Below are 6,816 nucleotides of genomic sequence, written 5' to 3'. Positions count from 1 at the left end.
ACAATTTACATCCATAACCTGGATGAGGACATGATGATTGAATTTGCAGATGACACAAAAACAGTTGGGAAAGCATGCTATGCAGAACACTTCAGGAAGACGTAGAGGGGTATAAGTAGGTTCAGTGAGTGACAAAAATTCAGTAAGTGGACTTTAATGTGGCAAAATGAGAAGTTGCTCACTTGGGCAGGAAGAATAAAGAAGCAGAGTATTTCTTAAATTAAGAACGATAGTGGAATTCTGGTCTAAAGGACGATTTAAGTGTTCTGGTATGTGTGTAACGAAACATTAGCACGCAGATTTTATAGGTAATCAAAAAGACTACAGGAATACTATTACTACAAGAGGAGTTCAACATGAAAGTAAGGATGTTATGCTTCAATTCTACAGGGCATTGGTGAGATAACATCTCAAATACTGTATACAGTTTTGTTCTCCTTATTTAAGGTCAGATGTAAATGCAATGGAGGTGGTTCAGAGGTTTACTAAAGGGAAAGGTTGTTCTGGCTGGATTTGTTTCCACCTGAGGTTAGGATAATGAAGGGCGACTTAATTGAAATGTTTATGATCCTGAATGGTCTTGACAAGGTGGACTTGGAAAAGCTGCTACTTCTCGTGAGTCAGACCAGACCAGGAGGCACGGAACTAAAATTAGGGGTCACCCTTTCAGGATAGGGATGAGGAGAAATGTTTTCTCTCAAAAAGTTGTGCAACTTTGGAGCTTGTTGCCTCAGAAAGTTGAGGTGAATCAGATCTAAGATTTGTGGTCCTGCCACAACCAGTCTTGAATGATGGTGGTCAACTGAACAACTCACTGACAATGATGAGGGAACCCAGCGCATCAGTGAAAAAGATAAGGCTAAGTACCTGCAAGAATCTTCGGCCAGCAGTGATACAAGGTGTGATCAACAGTGCTATCAAGCAGCACTTGTTTGGCAACAACCTGCTCACTGATGCCCAGTTTGGGTTCTGCCAGGGCCACTCAGCTCCTAACCTCATTACAGAATTCGAGAGGTGCGGTTTCTTTATTCATTTGCAGGATTAGAGTGTCACTGGTTAGGCAGCATTTTTTGCCCACCCCTAATTGCCCAGAGGGCAGTTAAGAGTCAACCTCATTGCTGTGGGTCTGGAGTCACATGTAGGCCAGACCAGGTGAGGATGGAAGTTTCCTTCCCTAAAGGTCATTGGTGAACCAGATGGGTTTTTCTGACAATTGACAATGGATTCATGGTTATTAGAAATCTTAATTTCAGATTTTTATTGAATTCACATTCAAATTCCACTATCTGCCAAGGCAGGTGGAGTCCCTGGATTAACAGTCCATCGATAATACCATGAGGCCATTGCCTCACCCTTGACAGGGTGGACTTGGAAAAGCTGCTTATTCTTGTGAGTTAGACCAGATCAGGGAGCACAGAATTAAAATTAGGGGTCTCCTTTTCAGGATAGGGATGAAGAGAAATGTTTTGTCTCAAAAGGTGTACAACTTTGGAACTTGCTGCTTCAGAAAGCGATGGTGGATCAGATTAAGATTTACAGATGAGGCTGACTGCCTTTGAGATTGAAGCTACATTTGACAAAGTGTAGCATCAATAAGCGCTAGCAAAACTGGAATCAATGCGTATCGGAGTGAAACTCTCCATTGGATGGCGTCATACCTGGCACAAAGAAAAAAAATAGCTTTGGTGGTGGGAAATCAGTCATCTCAGCTCCAGGACATCTCTGCAGGAATAATTCAGGGTATGAATATTACTTGCCATTTTTCAGCCTAACCCAGGATATTAGCTAGGACTTGCTGCACTTGGACATGAACTGTTTCAGAGTCCGAGGAGACATGCAATCATTGGCAAACATCCCCTAGGCCTAACCATCTAAGGAAGGGTCACCGGACCCGAAAAGTTAACTCTAATTTTTCTTCATAGATGCTGTCAGACCTGCTGAGCTTTTCCAGCAACTTCTGTTTTTATCTCCTAGGCCCAACCATCTTCAGCTGCTTCATCAATGACCTTCCCTCCATTGTAAGGTCAAAATTGGGGATGTTTGCCGATAATTACATGACTGCTCAGATACTGAAACACTCCACATTCAAATGCAGATAATATCGGAATTGGACTATAAAATGGTAATATTCACACCACAGAACTGCCAACAATGTTCATATCCATTGAGGGAAAATCTAACCATTGCCTCTTGACAACCAGTGATGTTACCATCACTGAATCCCTCACTGTCAGTAACGTGAGGGTTTACTATTGACCAAAAACTGAGCTGTACTCGCCATGTAAATACAGTGGTGACAGCAGCAGGTCAGAAATGATGAATCCTGCAGCAAATAACTGACTTCCTGATTCCCAAAGCCTGTCCACTATCTACAAGATACATCTCAAGATTGTGAGGGAATACTCCCCACTTGCCTGGATGGATGCAGCTCCAACAACACTCAAGAAGCTTGACACTATCCAGGACAATGCAGCCTGCTTGATTGGCACTACACTCACAAGCATTCACTCCACCATCAACGTTCAGTAGCAGCAGTGTGTACATTTACAAGATGTACTGTAGAAATTTACCAAGACTCCTTAAGCAGCACTTTTCAATCTTATAACAGCAAGGGCAGCAGATACATGGGAAAACCACCATCTGCATGTTCCCCTGTAAGTCACTCACCATCCCAACTTAGAAATATAACATTGTTTCTTCACTATCACTGCGTCAAAATCTTGGAACTCCCTCCCTAAAGGCATTGTGTGTCTACACCTACAGCACATGAACTGCAATGGTTCAGAAGGCAGCTCACCACCACATTCACAAGGGGCAACTAGGGACTGGCTATGAAATGCTAGCCCAGCCAGTGACACCCACATCCCATGAAGGAATGAAAAGAAAGTTGAGGTCATTGAATATTTTCTTTCAATCAGAAATGGATGGATTCTTGTCAGGCAGCAGAATCAAAGGTTATTGGGAGTTGATGAGAATGTGGGATCTGAAACACAAACAGATCAGCCACGATCTTATCAAGTGACTATGAAGACTCAAGGGGCCATATGGTCTGCTTCTGGTTGTATTTTGTATATTCATAGGCAAGAACATCATGTTTCCACACTTCATGTGTGTTGACAGGTGCTGGAGATGCTCAGTAAGGAGAATGATGAGAACTCAAGGAATCTTGGAAGGTAGGAGTAATGGGAAACCTGATTTCAAACATCTTTCAATTGAGCACCCATGCTTCAGATTGACTGAAGGTTTTATTAAATATTAGGTCCTTAACTTCTGTCACTGTCACAAGAGCATCCCAGAATTCTCCAGCCACTACAATAGTTGATGCCAACATACGTTTTAACAGAAGAAGATCCAATCAAAAGGAACATCAAACTTTCTGTTAATGTGTTGAAGGAGAGATCAGAGCTAATTTTTCTGTCCTCCTATAAAACACTCATACCTACTGAAAGCTGCACAAGTGTAGGTCATCCGCTGACAGTCCCTCACTCATAATATTTATCCTTAATTTGTCCAAGCAGTCATTGTTGCCCTGTTCCTGATAACCACAAAGGATAATTAGTCATTTAGTGGTTCAGAACCTGAGTGTTGCTGATAAAAGACAGATGGTGTGGAAGCCTTTCATCTTGAACTCATCAGGACAATTCACAAGAAATTCTAAAAAAGAAAGAGAAAATAACATTTATACTGTGAGGGAGGAAATGGTTGATTAGTTGGCAAGTGGACTCTGATTGATAGAGAGGCTTTGTTATAGACAATGCACCAGTAAATTTTAACCAGTTTAAATTTTAAGCAAGATGTATTGCATCTGATGGTCTGTCATTGCCTTCAGGAAGGAACTAAAGAATAGCTGTTATGCATTGTATTGTCCATTTCACCATTGTACAAGATTATGGTTAATACGATAATTCTCAACTCAAATTTCCTCATAACATTTGATTGCCTTACTGATTAAAAGTCTGTCTCTCTCAGAATTTACTTAGCTTTAATTTACTAACTGACCCAGTTTCAACTACCCTCAACAATCCCTTGACAATCCCAAGGGAAAGAATTCCTTAGATTCACTACCCTCTGAGAGAAGAAATTTCTCCTCATCTTTGTCTTAAATAGATGACACCTTGAAAGATTACTACCAGTGCTCTGCTATCTCCATAGTGACTTACTTTAATATCCTAGAATGCATCCCATCAGATTCAGGGGACTTATTGACTTTTAACCCCAATAGTTTCCTTTGAACTTTTTCTCTAGTGATAGTTTTTGTGTTTTTAGATCCTTCCCCTTGAGCCCCTTGATTATTTATTATGTTTGGCAAGCTATTAATGTCTACTGTGAATACTATACTAATTCAAAGTATTTATTCATCTTGTCTGCTATTTCCTGTTGCTCTATTATTATTTTGCCAGCTTCGTTCTCAAAGGGGCTCATGTCCAATTTGGTCTGTCTCTTTTATATATTTGAGGATTATCTTGTCTGTTTCTCTCATCTCCCTCTTGATTAATCTTTTGGGTATCTTTTGTTGGCTTGCAAAATATTCCCAACCCTGTGTTTACCACTAATCTTTGTCACACTATATGTTTTCTTTTCTTTCAATTTGATGCTATCCTTAACTACCTCGGTTAACTGCGGCTATTTATTCCCTTATCAGAATCCTTATTCTTCATTGGAATATATCTTTGTTTTGAGTTATAATTTATTTTATTAAATGCCTGCCATTGTTCCTCAACTATCTTTCCTGCAAAATTCCTTTCTCAGTCAACTTCAGCTAACTCTGCCCTCATCCCCATGTAATACCTTTATTTGAGTTAGCAGAGTTGTTTTGACCCAGGTTTCTCACTCTCAAACTGAATGCTAACTTCTACCATGTTATGGTCATTTTTCCCTAGGTGATCCTTTACTCTGAGATCATTTATTAAATCTGCTTCATTATATACTACCATATCCACAATAACCTGCCTCCTGACAGGATCAACATCATATTGTTCTAGGAAAATGTCCCTAATATACTCTCTTAAGTCTTTCTTGTGGCTACTCCTGGCAATTTCCCCAATGTACATAAAGACTAAAGTCACCCATGATTAATTTACAGTGTCTTCAACATCCCCTCATTATCTCCTGATTTATTCTCTGCGCTACAGAACAGCTACTGTTACGGAGCCTACAGACTACTCCCATCAGTGTTCTATTCCCTTCATTATTTCTTGGTTCCACCCAGGTGAGTACTACATCACCCAATTCAAGATCATTTTGTGCTTTTGTCCTAACTGCATCTTGTACTAACAAAGTTACCGAGCCACCCTTCCTTTCAAAAAATCGTACAGTCGCTGAATATTTAGTTCTCAGCTTTGATTTCCTTGTAACCGTATCTCTGCAGTGGCAATATGGTCATATTTATTAACTTGGCATTTGTGTCATTAATTCATTTGTTTTGTTCTGATTACTACGTGCATTCAATTAGATATCTGTTAATTTTGTCTTTTTATCATTTCTCACACCTTTCCCCCACAAATCCTATTTGCTATGTTTTTGCGCTTGTATATTCTATCCCTTCCTGTTCCATTCTGGGTATCATCACCAATATAGTCACACTGCAATACTGCCATGTCGTTTTGCTTTCTAAATCTCCAAGTTCCTCTCCAGCCCTAAGGAGATATCCTTAACCCTGACACTGGACAGGCTACACAGCCTTTGGGACTCATGAAGTGTACATTTCTTTTGGTCTGTGAAGGGCCTGTACTGTGCTGTACTGTTCTATGTTCTATGTTCTAAGAGACCTGTGTGTTAATGTATACACTCAAGTGTACTATAAGGCAACTAATTCAGGATCATGTAATCATTTGTAATCAAAACCAATCCCTCAAATGAGTCTTGCTGAGAATGACAGCACTTCTTCAAGATTGTTTGCTTTTGTATGAGGGCTCCCAAATATGAATATTAACCCTCTTCCCACTAAAGAGGCTATTCTACCAATTGTGTCTGGGCCAGTAAGAAAAGCTATCCTATTTCCACCTTCTAGGAGCTGGTCCGTAGCTTTACAGATTACTGCACTTTAAGTGCAGATACAGTTTCAATGAGTTGAAGCTTTCCACTTCAATCACCAAACTGGGGAATGAATTTCAGACATGTACCACCCTCTGAGTGAAAACATTTTTTCTTTGCTGCCTTCTACCAATCATCTTAAGTCTGTGTCTCCTGGTAATTGTCCTCCCTGCTAGGAGGTAAAAGGTCTTTCTTGCACACTCTATCTAGGCCCCTCATAATGTTGTACACCTCAGTCAGGTTACCAATTGGCCTCTTCTAAGGAAAGCAACCCCAGCCTATCTTAGAAACAGTAAGAACTGCGGATGCTGGAGTCAAAGATAACACAGTGTGGAGCTGGAGAAACACAGCAGGCCAGGCAGCATCAGAGGAGCAGGAAAGTTGACGTTTCGGGCTGAAAAAGGGTCCTAACCTGAAACGTCAACTTTCCCGCTCCTCTGATGTCGCCTGCCTGCTGTGTTCCTCCAGCTCCACACTGTGTTATCTCAGCCTATCCTATCTTTCCTCATTGCTGTAATTTTCAAGCTCTGACAACATTCTTGAAAATCTCCTGTGCACTCTCTCCGGAACATTCATGCCCTTGTGCTAATGAGGTGACCAAAATTGTGTACAGGACTGTATCTGTGGCCTAACCAGAATTTTAAACGTCATTAAACGTTTTCCCAATTCACACCTTTTTCAACTATGTCTCTGATCACATGTCTCTCCCACTGTTGCTCCCACACCCATTTTCTTGTTAAATGTATTGCCCTCTTATGAGAATGTGTTCAAGGCACAGTTTCA

At 40.7% G+C, this 6,816-nt stretch overlaps 1 protein-coding gene across 1 annotated transcript in view; it reads right to left on the bottom strand.

Moving 5' to 3' along the window:
* LOC109937767 (Kv channel-interacting protein 2-like) overlaps window positions 1-6,816 on the bottom strand; it is a 287,621-nt gene that overhangs the window by 243,440 nt on the left and 37,365 nt on the right. The gene's annotated exons all lie outside the window — the stretch shown is intronic.

This window comes from Rhincodon typus, chromosome 20 (genome assembly GCF_021869965.1).
Source record: "Rhincodon typus isolate 14 chromosome 20, sRhiTyp1.1, whole genome shotgun sequence".
In the NCBI taxonomy this organism is placed as follows: domain Eukaryota; kingdom Metazoa; phylum Chordata; class Chondrichthyes; order Orectolobiformes; family Rhincodontidae; genus Rhincodon; species Rhincodon typus.
This window is presented reverse-complemented; position numbering and strand designations above follow the sequence as displayed.